General features: G+C 39.3%; 1 protein-coding gene across 1 annotated transcript in view; it reads left to right on the forward strand.

Annotated features, from left to right (window-relative positions):
- The window catches only part of GULP1 (GULP PTB domain containing engulfment adaptor 1), a 1103064-nt gene that overhangs the window by 327639 nt on the left and 755734 nt on the right, over positions 1-19691 (forward strand). Inside the window, exons 6-7 of the mRNA XM_063645626.1 lie at positions 4140-4320; positions 6159-7210. The gene's annotated coding sequence lies outside the window, so the exon portion shown is untranslated. The remainder of the gene's footprint in view (positions 1-4139; positions 4321-6158; positions 7211-19691) is intronic.

A 19691-nucleotide genomic window follows, 5' to 3' on the forward strand; every position in this document is an offset into this window, starting at 1 on the left:
TTCATAAGAAATTGCCAAACTGCTTTCCTAAGTAGCTGCATTATTTTGCATTCCCACCAGAAATGAATACAAATTCTGGTTAATCTACATCCTTGCCAGGATTTGTGTTGTCATGTTTTGGATTTTGGCCATTCTAATAAAGGTGTAGTTATATCTCATTGTTGTTTCGATGTGGAACATTATTTTACATGCCTTTTTGTCACTTGCATACATTATTTGGTGAGGTGTCTATTAAAGATTTTGGCACACATTTAAGTGAGTTGTTTGCTTTTTGTTGAGTTTCGGAGTTCTTTGTATATTTTGGATAACAGTCCTTATCAGATAAGCCTTTTGCAAATATATTCTCCTTGTGTGGGTTGTCTTTTCATTCTCTTGACAGTGCCTTTGGCAGACTATAAATTTTTAATTTTAATGAAGTCCAGCTTATCAGTTCTTTCTTTCGTGGATTGTGTTTTTGGTGTTAGGCATACATATTTTTTAAAAACAGCCCTAATATTTATAATCTGCAGTCAGAACTGGAAAAAAACACTTCAGAGTTTATCGGGTTTTATCTATGAAGGGGTCATGTATATGGCATTCTGCCTTTAGTCCTATTGTTTCCAGGTTTTGCAAGCCATTCTTTTTTTTCTGAAACAGAGTCTTGCTCTGTCACCCAGGCTGGAGTGCAGTAGCACGATCTTGCCTCACTGCAACTTCTGCTTCCTGGGTTCAAGCAATTCTCCTGCCTCTGCCTCCTGAGCAGCTGGGACTACAGGTGCCCGACACCATGCCCAGCTAATTTTTGTATTTTTAGTAGAGACGGGGTCTCACCATATTTACCAGGCTGGTCTTGATCTCCTGACCTTGTGATCTGCCCACCTCAGTCTCCCAAAGTGCTGGGATTACAGGCGTGAGCCACCGCATCTGGCTGCAAGCCATCCTTTAATGACTTTTAGCAACCCACTGTAATGAGTTCATGTGATCAACTCCTACAACCTACATTCTTCAACTTAGATGTACGAAATCTAGAATATAACTGAAAAGACACTATGGTACTAGAGCAATAACCTTAGCATAATGAAGTAAGATTACATTGGAACTCCATATCACAGTAATTCCTCCATCCTTTTCTACCCTTTTAGTTGGTAAATTGGTTTATATCTATTTCAGTTCTCAAATGTCACCTAAATGCATTACCATTTTGATAATCTAATGCTACCCACCTAAGAGAAGCTTCATCACACTTCCTCTGAAAAGCCTGTGTATTTTTATGGTTAGAGAATGGCCTCCAGTTTGAAATCCCAACTCCAGGAAGACTGTATGTGTTATCTTGGGGAAGCCGCTCTAAGTCACTGTTCACTATTACTTTATTTGCAAAATAATGCTACCTATACCTTATAGGGTTGTTGTTAATATACATCATCACTTAGAAAATGATCTGCCGTTGTCCTTAGACTTCTCCCAGAGGCCTGCAGCTTCTCCCAGGTTATGTCAAGGCAATACATTTCAACATTCTCAGGATTTCTCATAACAATGTAGATGTCTCTAATCTTCCACAAGAAAAGGGAAAGCTGGAACTTGGGAGGTTATCTCTGTGCCTTATCTCTATCAGTTTTTCCAATCCTACAAACTCTTAGGGCTAGAAGGGATTTTCCTTATATCATGCTCGGAGTTCTCTCAACCTTTTGAGTTAAGGTTTAAGTTTGCTGTGACTGGCTGTTGAGGCATTAAGAGGAACTTAAAAAATTGACTCTGTTTTTCAACAATATCTTTCAAAATATCCCTTTGCTATAGAATCACAAATATTCTGGCATTAATTTTGAATAATAAGGCCTACTGTTAGTAAATGTCAGACACCTAACATTGACGGTTTCTTTGCATTTATTTATTTCTCAGACAAAAATAAAAATGAAAAAAGAAAATTGTCTCTACCATTCCAAAGAATGCAATTTTATCTTAAAGTTCTCTGAAGTAAGTAAATAAGAATAATCATATATTAATCATATATGATTATTCTTTGACTTCTTAATAAAGGCAGCATTGACCAATGACACAATGTTAAACATAGCTCTAAGGAAAAAGCAGTAATAAGTTCATTATAGTCCTAAAATTTCTAGGATTGGATTAGATTTATCTTGAAAAAATTTAACTGCTAAAATGTTGCCATTTTTGTAGTCTTAATGTTTACAATATCGTTTACATTAGACATAAATTACACTAATGTTTTAAACATTAAGCTTTTTATTCCACTTAGCCTGAGAAAGAGAAAAAAAATTAGTGTTAGAGTTTTACTTCTGGTTCAGCTACTAATTTTGTAGTTTCTTAAGATCACCTTCTTTTTTTTTTTTTTCTGATATAGTGTCTTCCTCTGTTGCCAAGCTAGAGTGCAGTGGCACAATCTTGGCTCACCGCAACCTCCGCCTCCCAGGTTCAAGCGACTCTACTGCCTCGGCCTCTTGAGTTGCTAGGACTACAGGCACGCACCACCATGCCCAGCTAATTTTTGCAATTTTTGGAAGAGACGGGGTTTCATCATGTTGGCCAGGATAGTCTTGATCTCTTGACCTCATGATCTGCCTGCCTGGCAAAACCCCATCTCTACTAAAAATACAAAAATTGGCCAGGAGTGGTGGCAGGTGCCTGTAATCCCAGCTATTCGGGAGTCTGAGGCAGGAGAATTGCTTGAACGCAGGAGATGGAGGTTGCAGTGAGCAAAGTAGCCTGGGCAACAGAGCCAGACTTTGTCTCAAATAATAATTATAATAATAATAAAAAAATATATATAAACTCTTTTAAGTTTTGAAATGCTAAGCATGTAGTAGAGTGACAGTAAAATTGAAATACATATACTTAACTGAAGGCTAAGGCTATGTCTTTCTGTAGTATTTATTAATCCCCATAGCAATTAGCCATATTTTAATTATTCCAATATTAATTGTACAAATATATTCAAAATCCGTCTTGCTCTTTTGAAAGCAAAATTTGAAATTAACTTAGAATAAGAAGATAATATTGTGAAAGCTATTTGTAATTTTTATATTTCTGTGTCCTTACAACTGACTTGTTTTTTTTTTGGTAATACTGTAGGTCTCTAGTAAGTTTACCTTTTTCTAATCTTTTCAGCCTCAGAGAAGGACATTTATTCATTAAATCAACATATATTTATCAATTAACGACTACTTTCAAAGAACTGTTCATTATATACCTGAGTATATAACTAAGGACAACGCAAGGTCTTTGCCCTCCTAGAGCTTATATTATAGCTGAGAAAAGCAGGAAACAAACTCATCAGTATATAATATACGTATAGTTCAGATCACTCTAAAAGGCATGGTGAAAATAAAAGTGTATAAATCTAATACAGAGTTGGGGGATGGAGAGATTGATATTGTATGTAGAGTGACCAGAGAATATCTCATTGATGAGTGGCATTTGAGGAAAGACAGAAAATAAAAGAGATGGCTGTGACTTTGGGAGAAAGACGGTTGGTTCCATGTTGCCACCACTTAGATAACCAGCATCACCTCTGAGGCTTATCATGTCTGTTCCCCCCAAAAAATCGGGGGGCAATGTTTCTGACTGGCTCTGATATTGCAAACTGTCCCTACTACCACCTCTCTGTCATGAAATATCATATATAACCTAAAAGAAAATAATTTAAAACATAAAAAGACAGAAAAATAAAGGGGAAGAAGAGAATAAAGGAGAAATGAAAGAATGCAATATTGCCTAATACATGTATTCTCAGAAATAAGAGTAGAGAAAAATGAAATGAAAAATACTTATTTTTGTTTTTGTGTTTTGTGTTGGAGTGTGTGTATGTGTTTGCTTTGCCATACACTTCTGCTTAATCATATTAGACTCAGTATATTTCAGTTAAGTACTTTGAATCTTTACCAGTGTGAAAGAAACAGAATGTTTTCCTAATAAAACAAAGAGAAAAGGTTGGAAAGTGCATCAAACCAAGTTTGCTCCCGTGTTGAACACTATGACTCTCCATTTATCAATATAACAACCAAAGGTGGAAGTGAGTTATGTGTTCATACTTTGTAATGCTAAGGTATGGTAAGAAAGATGAAGTGACAACATTTATCCCATCTGGTGGATGAAAATATTACATAACCTTGCTTGTAATGAAATCTCTTTTGTTTTTCTTCAAGGAGGTGAATTTTGAGACTATTCTTGGACTGCAATTTAAGCTTGAGACAAAGGAAACTGATTGTGTTATCTCTTTGTAACCCAAACACCTGTAAATCTACTTCGCCAAGCTTTGACAGTATTTGAACACTTATTGATCCTAAAATGGTACAAAAACCTTTACTTGTTTTTCAGTCAAGAAAGGTTAGTAAGTAGTTAATATAAATTTAATATTCTAAAGAAAATATACACTTCTCATAACCTTACACTTCCTAATCTACTTCCTAGATAACCAAATCACTTTACTTTTTATTCTAGAGAGGAAGTGAGTGGGAAACAGATGGTTTTACATATCATTATGCCTTTTTTGTTGGGGTAGTCTTCAGTTTCACATTTTTTTTCCATCCTTCATTATTATTCAATTATCTAACAAATAATTACTCTGTGCCTAAGATGTACAGGCTCTGGAGCTATGATTGTGAATGAGATAAACATAGTTCATGCTCTTGCAGAGCTTACAGATTAGTGGAGAAAATTCTCAAAAGGCACTAATTATATAATGCCATGATTGCTTTAATGGGGCTAGTATAGTGCATAGTGGAAGCAGCTATGTGGAACACAACCATAGCTGACAAGGAAAAATGGGCGAGGAAAACTTCTTGGGAAAAGGGACATCCAAGCTACAATTTAAAATATAGGTAGGAATTAGCTAGGAAAAGCAGCTGAAATATCATGTTCAAAGCAAGATCAAAGATACGATAGTGGCTTCAGATAAAACCAAGTTGTTGAAAGGAGCTAGCTAAGATAGTGGGTGAAAGGTGTGATGCAAAGTTTGGGCCAAATTCTATACAAGGTTGGGAATCATTTAAAGCGTTTAGGCTGCATCCTGAAAGAGGGACCACTGAAGTTTTGCAGGAAGAGAAAGAAGCAGTGAGTTTTAAATGCATTAACCAGATAGGAGGAGGGCTAAACAAAGTATTCTTGTAATAATCCAAGAGAGAGATGATGAAAGACTAACCTAAAAAGCTGTTAATGGTGTTTAAACACTAGAACTGACATGTTAGAGATGATAGATTGAATGGGCAAATAAATGAAAAGGAGGTTGCAAGGATGGGCCTCTGGTTTCTAATTTAGCAAATATATAATATCTGATGTTTTCCCCAAGATGAGAAACATAAATTCATCTTTGAACATGTTAAATTTGAACAATGTGTGACATAGAGTTGCCAACTGACTTTTAGATACATAACACAGAATCAGGAGAGGTGTGGCCTAAAATATATTGACTTGGGAAAGTAAATGATGATTGAAAGAGTAAGGATGGTCTCACACAATGTAGTATCTTGAGAGATAGAAGGTTTTTTGATTTCATGGAAGAAGGAGGGGTGGGGAAAAGAGAGAGAGAGAGAGACCGAAAATAAAAAAGAGAGGATAAACTCAGGATTAAGCTCCCTGAGAAGGCTAGGCAACATAGAATAGAGATCACAAGTAGAAGATATAGCAGCCTTCAAAGTGAAGGATACTTCTGCCATTTTAACAGGAGGGAAGGAAAAAGGGATGATTATAAAGAAACTTGTGGAGTGATATCAGGAAGTTGAATGCTCTAGTTTAGATATGTGTCCCCACCCAAATCTCATGTTGAATTATAATCCCCAGTATTGAAGGCAGTGCCTGGTGGGAGGTGATTGGATCGTGGGGGTGGATTTCTCGTGAATGGCTTAGCACCATTCTCTTGGCACTTCATCATGATGTTAAGTTCTTGCAAGATCTAGCTGTTTAGAAGTGTGTCCCCTTGCTAGCCCTCTCTTGCTCTTGCTTTCACCATTTGATGTGCCTGTTCCCCCTTCACCTTCTGCAATAACTTTCCTGAGGCCTCCCCAGAAGCTAAATAGATGCCAGCATCATGTTTTCTGTACAGCCTGCAGCACCATGAGCCAATTAAACCTCTTTTCTTTGTAAATTACCCAGTTTCAGGTATTAATTTATAATGATGCAAGAACGGCCTAATACATTGAGCAAGTCCTATTTTCTCTTATTTGTAGAAACCACTGACTGAGCACTCTGAAGGAGAGTTAAAGATTTTAAGAGAATGAAGAAAGTTTCAAACGTTCACTGAGGAGAATGGGGAAAAGAGTTGACTAAGAAAATAGAAAAGGATACCAAGAAATCATTGAAGAAGAGATTAAAGTTAGAGGAGATTATTTTGTATTTGTATAAATGTGCATGTTTCCTCAATTTTTCTCCAGCACATACATTACTCTGGGCATGAGCACAGAAAGCAAGACAATTGCCAGGAGTATGTAATGAAAAATGAGTTGAAACACTGAAAAAGATAAAGTATGTCAGTGGAATATGAACAGATTAGGGAATAAAATAAAGAAGAGGCGTGGGCTGTGGAAATAAAAGGAATCACAAAACTGGAGGCTCAATGAAGTTAAAGAACACGTGGACTAGGAAAACCAAGATGGTTGAAAAGACAGCAAATTGTGAACACACAAAATTCTGAGCTTAAATTGTCAGCAGCAGTAAAGCAATATCAAGTAATGAGAATTCCAGCTGTGAGGCTGTATGAGTGATTTGCTGGAGAGGCACAGAATTATAGGTCAATGGAGATAAAGTCATCCATAAACTACAAACAAGGGAGGTGAAGGAGCCATCCAGGGACATTTAGAAATGTGGTTTAGTCAAATGGCATGAAACTTTCAGAAATAAAGGTGTGAATATATTATGTTAAATGTCACAAAAACACCAGTGTTATGGTATGAAACAACTTCACAATTTCTAAAGGCTTATTTTTCATGCTTTATACTTGATGACTTGATATTAGCTTGTGGTTAATAATTTGTAACAAATACAACATGAATAAAGATGCAACATAAACTAGGTAAGTTCTATAAACTGAATAGAACGTGGAAAATTAGTACACACAGTGCTATGGGGTGATGACAAACTGAAAGCAAGTGTTATTGCTTTTGTTTTGTATTGTTTTGTTTTGTGATGGGGTCTCTCTCTGTTGCCCAGGCTGGAGTGCAGTGGCACGATCTCAGCTCACTGCAAGCTGCGCCTCCCGGGTTCACGCCATTCTCCTGCCCCAGTCTCCTGAGTAGCTGGGACTACAGGCGCCCGCCGCCACGCCCGGCTAATTTTTTTGTATTTTTAGTAGAGACAGGGTTTCACTGTGTTAGCCAGGATGGTCTCGATCTCCTGACCTCGTGATCCACCCACCTCGGCCTCCTAAAGTGCTCGGATTACAGGCGTGAGCCACCATGCCTGGCGAAATCAAATGTTATAATGATGTTTTCAATTTGTATAATTAATATTTCTGAGTATTAACATTTTATCTTTCATACTTTTTCAAATGTAGGTCTTTTAATACCCCAATTAAGATATTCTTATTACCTGAGGAAAGAAGCAATTATTAGCATGGCAAAAAACAAGGAATAGAGTAAGTTTTGAAAACTGTCAAAATTTGTTTCTATGTGCGTTTCTATGTGTGTTATTCTTCTGTAAACATGTAAACAGATAGTGATTAAAAATAATATAACTATAATAATAATTTTATGTTAATAAAAATGCCATATAAGACTCTACTTTTTTAAGAGCTTGATTACATAAAACATTTCATAGTTTCTTATGTTGAGGATATTATTTCTAAAAACAAAGAATGAACCATATTGTATATAAACAAAATGTATTGAAAGTTGTTATGCTATGAAAAAGGAACTTAAGTAATTATCTGAAATTCTAATGTAAATTCTTTGTAAAAACATGCAGGCATGAACACTGATGTTGAAGATATAGGAAGCCTTTTTCTCCTGACCTGAAATCACTTTTAGTAGAATCAAATAATCTGGGAATGGTGGTTCCAAAATTTTGTTGCTATCACTAGTTTAACTTAGTCTTTATTTTTATTATTACTTCTACCACAAGATGGGTGTTTATGAATGAGTGTGAGTGGTATAAATGGACAAAAACTTGAGGTAGCTTTCTTACTACCTCCCTACTTCTAGTTTTGCCTGTCTTCATTTACTCAGATGACTTACATTCATTGCAACTTGTTAACTTATTTATTCACTGATTCATTCATTTATCATTGCTTGTGTACCTGTAAAGAGTGTCAGCTATATTCTAAATCTGTACTGTCCAATACAGTAGCCATACATAGCTATTTAAATTAATCTCAAACTAACTAAAACTAAAAATTCAGTTCTGCAGACATTCTAGCTACATTTCAAGAGCCCAAAAACTCCATATGGCTGGGGGGTAGTTTATTGGCCAGCACAGATATAGAACATTTCTCTTATCATAAAACATTCCATTGGACAGTCCTATTCTCAAGCAGAGGAATGTAGAAATACAAGTTGAAATCTCTGCTGTGAAAGCTCATGGATCATCAGAAAAAAAAAAAAATAAGATAGAAGCATCTTCAAGGAACTTTCAGTAACAAAGAATAAACATCTAAATGAATCTGAAGAGAACATGAAATGAACAAAATGACGCCTGACATGGATTTAGTCGGGTGCTCAGGGAAAAGCAAGCAAAGGGAATATCATTTGCAATGCTCATGCACCAAACATAACAACAATAACAAAAACACTATACTTTCAAAAACGTACAAATAGTTTTAAATGCCTAGAATGTGGAGTGATATTCGATGAGGTTTTCCAACAAGTCTCATGTTTGGTTTAGTTTGGTTTCATCTACAAAATAGGAATAATAATAGTACCTAACTCTTATGGTTGATGTTAAAATTATATATGAAGCACTTATAACAGCTCTTGGTACTGGCAAGTATTTATAAATATTAACAATTATTATTATCATTGTTATGTATATTATTTTTAGAAGATTGGAAGTATTATCAGTGACTTCAGAGTAAGAAACAGAGGCACGCTCCTCATCAGAACACCATAACCAGTGATACTCAGGAAAAGAATTAAACTAAAAACCTCCTGATCCTTCTGTTTCTTATGGAGGGAGTGTGAATTGTGGGAAAAGGATGTCACTGCTTCTAGATATGCTGGTGGGGGAAAAGTCACAAACAAATAGGAGAAATAAAAATTTGCTTAGAGTACATAGAGCCAGAATATTTCCTGACTTGCGTGTGGGTGTGTGCTTTTAACGTAAAATTATTTTCCTTTTTTTTTAAACTTTACTTGGTAAGAAAAAAACATATCAGAATTATGAAGCTAAAATAAAACTGTGTTTTCACTATTTATTTCTTTTTGTTCCTCTTCTTCCTGGTTCAAAAGAATCAAGATTAAAAACTGCCGAGAATATCCTAACACAGACTGTTCTCATAAGAATTCCAGTCGACGTTTGGAAACTTGAAAGGTTTGGGTGGTTTGGCTAAAAGTCAACCAAGAATCAAACATTTTAACTGCTTATTCAAACTGAGCTTTTGAACCATCTCATGTTATTCTTTTTACTACTATACAGTAATGATAAAAACCACTGTATTTTTCTTAATTTACTAAGGCAGATATTTGCAAATACTATACAAATAGCAGCACTTAGTTAAATTTGTAACTAATTTATTTCTCTTGCATTAAGCTATGAGAGCAATGTAATTGTAAAATCATTCATTATTAAAGTGACCAGTTTAATACTTCAAGCTATTTTACTCAGTAATAAAAGTGTTTCAATAACATATGAAATGTTCTTCTTTCCTCAAGGAGCATAAATCATAAAAGTTTGTGAATTTGATTAATTTTTTGGTAGTTTCCATGAAGTAGTTGGTTATACTTGTGATTGATTGAAAATAGGAGGGTTCTGATTTTACATGCAAGCTAATTTTAGGGGGTAAGAAAGCTTTGAATTTTTCTTTGACCCAAATCATTGGCAATAATTTTATGTATCACGCTATTACTCTTATCAATTAGGTTGAGATTATCTTTATTAATTGTCTCAGTCACAATGCCCCAAGCCACAACTAGAATTTATAAATCAGAATCTGCAGGAGAGGAAACCTGGTCCTCAGAATTTCTTTAAACTCTCACAAGTAAAACTGATGATCACCCTCTTAGAGCAGTAATTTTCAATACCAATAGACTACCTTCTTTATTTCTGGATGGTAAATGTAAAAACCATTCATTTTGATAAAAGGATAAGATGGAATTTAAAACAAAAGTATTTATATATTACATAATTATAATGCAATTTATATAATAAAGTAATATGGATTTCAAAATATAAATCTTAGGCAGTACTACAGGAAAATACAAATTACATTAATCAAATATGTGTACTTACAAAGCAGTGACCTCTATTTCCTATCACTCACACTATCCCCTCAAAAAAAAAGAAGGGTCAGGAGGTTTTTAGTTTAATTGCTTTCCTGAATATCACTGTGTATGGTGTTCTGATGAGGCATGTACCTCTGCTCCTCACTCTGTAGTAAGTGGCTGATCATACTTCCAATCTTCTAAAAATAGTAGAAATATAATAATGCTAATAATTGTTAATATTTATAAACACTTGACAGTGCCAGGAGCTGTTCTAAGTACTTCACATATTAAAAATTAATTAAATTTTAACATGAAGAGTTAGGTACTCTTATTCCTATTTTGTAGATTAAACCAAACCAAACCAAACATGAAACCTGTTTAGAAAACTTCATCGAATTATCACTCCACATTCTAGCCACTTCAAACGATTTGTATGCCCCTGAAAGTATTACACTTTTTTTCTGTTTTGTCCGTGAGCATTGCAAACAATATTCCCTGTACCTGCATAAGAGAGGGAAAATGTCTTCTGTGTACCCTTCTAGGTTTTTTGGCCTATGAATTAAATTGACATAAGACAGATTAACAGGAGAAAATTATTTTAATTACTTGCGTTTGCACTGGAGTTGCACAAAACATGAGATTCAAAGAAAGGTCAGATGATTGAAGCTTATATGGCATCCTGAGCTACAAAAAGGAATTCCATTCCCATATGTGTCAAAGATGTCTCTGCCTGAGAGCTTTTTCTCAAATCACACACTGTGTAAGGCTAGAAGTGACCATGATTAAACCCTTAGTTGTTGTCACTCATTCATTTATAGAAATGAATTGAAGGATAAATGTCTCAGGTTTTTTGAAGTTTGGATCAGAAAACTTGGCCATCTACCAGGGGTTTTCCTTAAGACTGAACCTTAGTGCCTCAGGGATAACCTGGCTAGTTAAAGCACCTTTTATTAATTTTGTTTCCTCTCCTATCTTACTTCCCACTTCTTTATTGATTCTTTGTGCAGTTAATTTGCAATCAAATCCTTTTCTTTTCTTTTCTATTTTTTTAGACGAAGTCTCACTCTGTCGCCAGGCTGGAGTGTAGTGGCACGACTTCGGCTCGCTGCAACCTCCAGCTCCCTGGTTTAAGTGATTCTCCTGCCTCAGCCTCCCTGGTAGCTGGGATTACAGGCATGCACCACCATGCCCAGCTAATTTTTGCATTTTTAGTAGAGACAATGTTTCACCATGTTGGCCAGGATAGTCTCAATCTCCTGATCTCGTGAGCCACCCGCCTCAGCCTCCCAAAGTGCTGGGTTACAGGCGTGAGCCACCACACCCAGCCCAAATCGTTTTCTTGAAGTATGCCTCTAGGGAACTCAGCTAAAGAGTATTGGTAGAGGATGAGATTCTGGAGTTAGGTCACTTGCTGTGCAAATGTCAACAAGGCCCTCTTTGCTGTTAGTAACTGGGTTAATAATTATCCATAGCATCCTATACAATGCAATTACTCATATGGATTAGATTAGAAAACCCAGAAGACTTGTAGAATTTACCACTGGTTTATGTAATAGTTCTAGTGCTTAAAAGAATGCTAATTATGCATATTGTGATATTGTTTGGTGATTGTTAACACCATAGAAGCCCCAAAGAAGGAAAGTAACAAACATAGATTAGCAAACAAAATGACTTATAGTGTGATGCTCAGAAAGTGTCCTTGGTGGCACTTTAGGAGACCCTTATCAATTCTGGCTAGAGACAGGAGTGTGTTGAAAACCACAATCTCAATTGTAACAAGTGCACACCACAAAGGAAGCTTAATTTACAGCCATAGCAGGGCTCCCCCTGTGTTAAAGCCAAAGCCGTGTTAACAAATAAATAAGACCCTTAGGCCAGAATATTTGGGTAAAGATGCATGCGAGAGGTGTTTAAACCTCTAGGTAGCCCTAAACAGTCTAAGCAGGGTGGGAAGATTTCACTCTCCTTGCTGGAGAAACACAGCCTCATACTATTATGAGAAGGACTCACCTGAAGTTAAGACCCTGCAAAATGATTCTTGGCCTCCTTTAAGGTGTCTCCACCACTGCTCACAGCTTCTAGCTTAATAGGGAGATTCAAGTCTCACCACAGCTCAGGTAAAGTATAGTGCCTGCTATGGGAGGTAAATTATACACTAAAAGACTTCTAGGTCCTGGCTAATATGTACTGGCAGAAATCTGTAGAACATGCTAGGCAATGGATCTTGAGGATGTGGGACCAGAAAAGATGAAGTAAAGGCCGGTAGAAAATTGTTGACATAGGGCAACTCACTCATCATTTAGAATTGAATAATGCCTTAAGAATGCTGGAGATAGGTCTAATATGTTTCAATAATTATTCCTTGAAGCTTGTAAACACCAACTACATGAGGTAGATATGTCAGAACTGCTCCAGCAATTAAGAAAGCAGACAGAAGTATCAGAAAAGTGAGCATGTACAAACAGATTTATTCTACAAGACCAGAAAAATCACCAGCAGACAATGTTTGAGGGTCGTGCAGCTGGACACCTGGGAAGGAGCTGGTTTTGGTCTGGTTTGAGCATCATGGAGCTGGACACCCAGGGAGGGGCTGTGTTTTTCTGGTTTGAGGGTCATGGGGCTGGATAACCAGGGAGGAGCTGGTGTCTTTTTGGTTTGGGGGTCGTGGAGCTGGAGATACGATGGGTGGGGGAGGGCAGTGTTGTTCTAGTTTGAGGGTGGAGGAGCTGGAAATCCAGGGGGAGGAGTGTTTTTCTAGTCTGAGGTCGTTTGAGGGTCAGCTGCACAACCCTCAAACTGGAGGGACACCAGCTCCCCCCTGGGTCTCCAGCTCCACAAACCTCTCACTGGAGAAACACTAACTCCTCCCCAGATCTCCGGCTCCATGGCCCTCAGACTAGAGCAGCATCAGCTCCTCCTCAGGTCTCCAGCTCTACGACCCTCAAGCTGGAACAGTGTCAGCTCCTCTCCGGGTCTCCAGATCCACGACCTTCAAACTAAAACAACATCAGCTCCTCCTCAAATCACCAGTTCCACGACCTTCAGACTTAAACAAGAGCAGCACCAGCTTCTCCCTGGGTCTCCAGCTCCACGACCCTCGAACTAGGAAAACATCAGCTCCTCCTTGTGTCTCCAGCTCCATGACCCTCTGATCAGAAAAACATCAGCTCCTACCTGGGTCTTCAGCTGCAGACCCAGAACAACATCAGCTCCTCCCTGGGTCTCCAACTCCATGACCCTCAAACTAGAACAACATCAGCTCCTCCCTGGGTTTCCAGCTCGAAGAACCTCAAACTAGAACAACAGCTCCTCCCCGGGTCTCCAGTTCTACGACCCTCGAACTAGGAAAACATCAGCTCCTCCTTGTGTCTCTAGCACCAAGACCCTCTGATCAGAAAAACCTCAGCTCCTACCTGAGTCTCCAGATACAGGAGCCTCCAACTAGAACAACATCAGCTCCTCCCAGGGTCTCCAGCTCCATGACCCTCAAACTGGAACAACATCAGCTCCTTCCCAGGTCTCCAGCTGCACAACCATCAAACTAGAACATCAGCTCCTCCCCGAGTCTTCAGCTGCATGACCCTTAAACTAGAACATCAGCTCCTCCCAAGGTGTCCAGCTGCACGACCATCAAACTAGAACATCAGCTCATCCCTGAGTCTTCAGATGCACGACCCTCAAACTAGAACACCAGCTCCTCTTCAGGTCTCCAGCTGCACGACACTCACACTAGAAAGACGCCATCTCCTCCCGGGTTCTACAGCTGCACAACCCTCCAAGTAAAAAAACACCTGCTCCTCACAGGATCTGCAGCTGAACGATCCTCAAACTAGAAAAACACCAGCTCCTCCCCAGGTCTCCAGCTGCAAGACCCTCAAACTAGAACAACATAAGCTCCTCCCTGGGTTTCCAGCTCAAGGAACCTCAAATTAGAATAACACTAGCTTCTCCCTGGGTGTCCAGCTCCACGACGCTCTGATCAGAAAAACATCAGCTCCTACTTGGGTCTCCAGCTGCAGGACCCTCAAACTAGAACATCAGCTCCTCTCCGAGTCTCCAGCTGCACGACACTCAGACTAGAAAAACTCCAGCTCCTCCCAAGTTCTACAGCTACATGACTCTGAAACTGAAAAACACCCGCTCCTGCCTAGGGCTTCAGATGAACTAACCTCAAACTAGAACACCACCAGCTCCTCCCTTGGTCTCCAGCTCCATGGCCCTTAAAACAGAACAACATCATCTCCTCCCCGGGTCTCAAGCTGCATAACCCCCAAAATAGAACATCAGCTCCTCTCCAGGTGTCCAGCTGCTGGACATTTATACTAGAAAGACACCAGCTTCTCCCGGGTTCTACAGCTGCATGACCCTCAAACTAATGGAACACCAGCTCCTCTCTGGGTCTCCAGCTGCACGAACCTCCAACTAAAACAATACCAGCTCCTCTCTGGGTCTCCAGCTCCATACCCTCAAACTGGAACAACATCAGCTCCTCTCCAGGTCTCCAGCTGGACGACCCTCAAACTAGAACATCAGCTCCTCTCCGGGTCTCCAGCGGCACAACACTCATACCAGAAAAACGCCAGCTCCTCCTGTGTTCTACAGCTGCATAACCCTCAAACTAAAGAAACACCAGCTCCTCTCTGGGTCTCCAGCTGCACAAACCTCAAACTACATCAGCTCCTCTCCAGGTCTCCAGCTGCAGGACACTCATACTAGAAAAACACCAGCTCTTCCCGGGTTCTACAGCTGCACGACCCTCAAACTAAAAAACACCCGATCCTTCCCACGTCTCCACCTGCATGAACCTCAAACTAGAACAACATCAGCTCCTCTCCAGGTCTCCAGCTGCGTGACACTCATACTAGAAAAATGCTACCTCCTCCTAGTTTCTACAGCTGCATGACCCTCAAACTAAAGAAACACCAGCTCCTCTCTGGCTCTCCAGCTCCTTGACCCTCAAACTGGAACAACATCAGCTCCTCTCCGGGTCTCCAGCTGAGAGACCCTTAAACGAGAACAACACCAGCTCCTCCCCAAGTCTTCAGCTGCACAACCCTCGAACTAGAACATCAGCTCCTCTCCAGGTCTCCAGCTGCAGGACACTCATACTAGAAAAAAGCCAGCTCCTCCCGACTTCTACAGCTGCATGACCCTCAAACTAAAAAATATCTGCTCCTCCCCAGGTCTCCAGCTGCATGAACCTCAAACTAGAACAACATCAGCTCCTCTCCAGGCCTCCAGCTGCAGGGCCTTCAAACTGGAATGTCAGCTCCTCCCTGAGTCTTCAGCTGTACAACCCTCAATCTAAATAAACATCAGCTCCTCTCTGGGTTGCCAGCTGCACAACACTCATACTGGAAAAACGTCTGCTCCTCCCAGGTTCTACAGCTGCACAACCCTCAAGCTAAAAATCACCAGCTCCTCTCTGGGTCTCCAGCTGCATGAACCTCAAACTAGAACAACATCAGCTCCTCTCTGGGTCTCCAGCTGAAAGACCCTCAAATGAGAACAACATCAGCTCCTCCCCGAGTCTTCAGCTGCACGACCCTCAAACTAGAACATCAGCTCCTCTCCGGGTCTCCAGCTGCAGGGCCCTCAAACTACCATATTAGCTCCTCCCTGAGTCTGCAGCTGCACGACCCTCAAATTAGAACATCAGCTCCTTTCCAGTTCTCCAGCTGCAGGACACTCAAATTAAAAAACGCCAGCTCCTCCAGGTTCTACAGCTGCACATCCCTCAAACTAAAAAAACACCTGCTCCTTCCCAGGTCTCCAGCTGCATGAACCTCAAACTAGAACACCACCAGCTCCTCTCTGGGTCTCCAGCTGCAAGACCCTCAAACTAGAACAACATCCACTCCACCCAGGTTCTATGACTGCACAACCCTCAAACTAAAGAAACACCAGCTCCTCTGCCGGTCTCCAGCTGCATGAACCTCAAACTAGAACAACAGCTCCTCTCCGGGTCTTCAGCTGCAGGACACTCATACTAGAAAAACGCCAGCTCCTCCCGGGTTCTACAGCTGCATGACCCTCAAACTGAAAAACACCCGCTCCTCCCCAGGTCTCCAGCTGCACCAACCTCAAACTAGAACAACACCTCAATACTAGAAAAACACCAGCTCCTCTCTGGGTCTCCAGCTGAAAGACACATACTAGAAATACACCAGCTCCTTCCCAGGTCTTCAGCTGCAAGACCCTCAAACTAGAAAAATACTAGCTCCTCCCCAGGTCTTCAGCTCCATGACCCTCCAATTAAAACAACATCAGCTCCTCCCGGGTCTCCAGTTGCACGACGCTCCAATTAGAACACCTCTCCCCACTGGATCTCCAGCTCCACGACCCTAACAGAAGAACAGCAACACCAGCTCCTTTATTGGTCTTCAGTTCCACAACCTAAGACATCAGTGGCAGCACTGGCTCTTCTGTGGACCTCCAGCTCAACGACTCTCAGACTTAAAAGGCAGCACTGGCTCCTCCCCAAGGCTCCATCTCCACCACCCTCAGATTTGAACAGCGGTCGCACCAGCTCCTGCCCGGGTTTTCAGCCCCATAACCCTCCCTGAACAATCCCTTCTCATGAAATTCAGCAGTCAAGTAAATGAATAAATGTTTTGTTTTCAAATAATAAAAATAAATAAAACTCAGTGTTAGTATGAACATGGAGATAAATCAAACTAAAAATTTTTAATGATACAAGTCGTTATCTAAATATATATGGTGCTATAGGGGAGGAAAAATATCTCTCTTCTTTCCATCTTAGGCTACTGGCTGAGGCCACATAACAAAAGGCAGATTAACAAGAGAAAAGCATCTGAATTTATTTACTATAAATTTTACCTGACATGGGAGCCTTCATAAGGAAATGAAGACCCAAAGAAACAGTTAAACCTAGTGCTTCTTTTTTTTTTTTTTTTTTTTTTTTTTTTTGAGATGGAATCTCACTTTGTTGCCCAGGCTGGAGTGCAATGGCACAATCTCGGCTCACTGCAACATCCAACCCCCAGGTTTAAGCAATCTTCCTGCCTCAGCCCCCACTAGTAACTGGGATTACAGGCATGCACCACCATGCCTGGCTAATTTTTGTATTTTTAGTAGAGGCAGGGTTTCACCATGTTGGCCAGGCTGATCTTGAACTCCTGACCTCAGGTGATCCACCTGCCTCGGCCTCCCAAAGTGTTGGGATTACAGGCATGAGCCACCGCACCCAGCCAAACCTAGTGCTTTTATAGTGGGCTGGATGAAGAATAAAGAGTCGTGGAGAACTATGATAGGGCAAAAACAGTATGATGTAATGGCATTAAATTGAGGCAACTTAGTAAGGGCAGCATCTTCAAATTTTTCTAGGTATCTCTGTGACTTTTGAGATAAGGATGCTCATTTATTCTGGGTGTAGAGAAGTCATCTCTCACATGAGGGTCTTATGATTTGCTTCAGGAGAAGATTGAGAAAATCCTTCCTGGGTTTTAAAACCGGCCTGGGGAGAAGGGTAGCAGAAGGTCACAGAGACCTCCCTGCTTCTGCTATTTTCTCAGATTCCTTCTGCTCAAAACATTCGGTATATATGCCAAGATGCCATTATTTTGGAGTAACATGTCCTAAACCCTATCAATGCCTCAGGGCATATTTTCAGAAAAATTAAAGCCCTCTAAGAAAAAGAAAAATTATAACTAAAAGATTATAAACATTGTTCAACATTTATTAGCTAAAAATAAGTTAATTTTTGCAAAATATATTTCATAAATGTTCATATATCTACAGAACATTATTCATGAAAACATATATTTTAAAGTTCCCAAATGAATTACAGATATCAGTGATGTTTTATGCAATACTTTATATATGAAGTCTTTGATTCTTTTTCATTAAGCTAATAAGAATCTGTTAATTACCTCTTATTTGGATGTCTTTCTATTTATCAATACCTGTATACAGTTATTGAATGTTTATTATGTACCAGGCTTTTTCCTAACTTTTAAATTGATTTTCTTATAATCCTCACCCTAGCCCAATGATATAGGCATTATCAGTATGTTAAAAAGTTGAGAAATCAAAAATGAGGCTAAAAAGGATGAAATAATTTTCCCAAGATTATATAGCTGGTTAGCGACCAAGCTAGGAGTTAAATTTCTATAATCTGACTCCAGTGTCAGCACATTTAGATATTATCGTGGTTACTAAAGTACATATTCCATGAAATAATGCCTATGTATTTTTTCAAAATCTCTCAGCATAAAAATTATTCAAACAACAATTTATATAGTTTATATGCTACATCTTTCAACCAATATTTTGAATCACATCCATTTCCCTTCCAGATTATAACAAATAAATCCAACAACCAGTAGGAGCCAAGGGGACCACAGACATAACCGCCAAGTCTCCCCTCTCCTAGACGCTCATGATCAAAACACCTTAGGCACTTTCATTTCTCTCTTTGCTTTTCCACTTCTCAGTTCTTATTAAAATAACTGTGCTTAGGGCTTTATTATCTCTAGCCTGCTTTGTTTTACAAACTTCCACCATTTTCCTTCTTCAATCAATCATATCTATCAGAGCCAGTGCTGGAAAACAAATAAAATAAACACTATTCCTTTCCACTCATTTGCTTGAAAACTCCATGGATTTCTGAAACAAGTGCACACTTCTCAGTCAGCCTTCAGGACCTGATAACTGCACCTTACTCTTGCACTGTGTCCTAGAACTCTGTGCAAGAGAACTGGTTATCTGCTCCTTGCTTCTGCAATGGCCTTCCCAACAAGAATGCACCCCTTTTCAATAAATGTACTCAAAATTTGCTGTTCCATAAGACCCTGATTCAACCTCTCCCCACAAAGATTCAGCATTTCATGTTAAATTCTTCACAGATTTTTCCATAAGTTATGCTTATAATATTTTATTTTATTTATTCAGTCATAAAATTACAGATTCTTCAAAATGGAAGACATCTAGGATGTTATTTAATTTTACATGTTTCAGATGAGGAAGATGGGGGCACTCGCTGTAGCAATACTGACATTTATATTTCAATATATTGTTCTCTTATTTCCAAATATATACACACATTTTTTTTAGTGTCTGAGCAAATCATTACCAAATAGTTATTGATTGATCAGCACTTGTATAACATAAACTTTAAAGACTAGTATATAGACTAGTATATATCAGAATCATCTTGAGGGCTGGTTAAATCAGTTAGCTGGGTCCTATTCTCAAAATTTCTAATTCAGTAGGTTTGGGGTGGAGCCTGAGAATTTGTCTCAAACAAGTTCCCAGGTGATGTTGAATCTGCTCATCCAGGAACCATACTTGGAGAAGAGGTGGCCTAGGCTATAAAATGACAAATGT

Source organism: Symphalangus syndactylus, chromosome 8, assembly GCF_028878055.3.
Source record: "Symphalangus syndactylus isolate Jambi chromosome 8, NHGRI_mSymSyn1-v2.1_pri, whole genome shotgun sequence".
Taxonomy (NCBI): Eukaryota; Metazoa; Chordata; class Mammalia; order Primates; family Hylobatidae; genus Symphalangus; species Symphalangus syndactylus.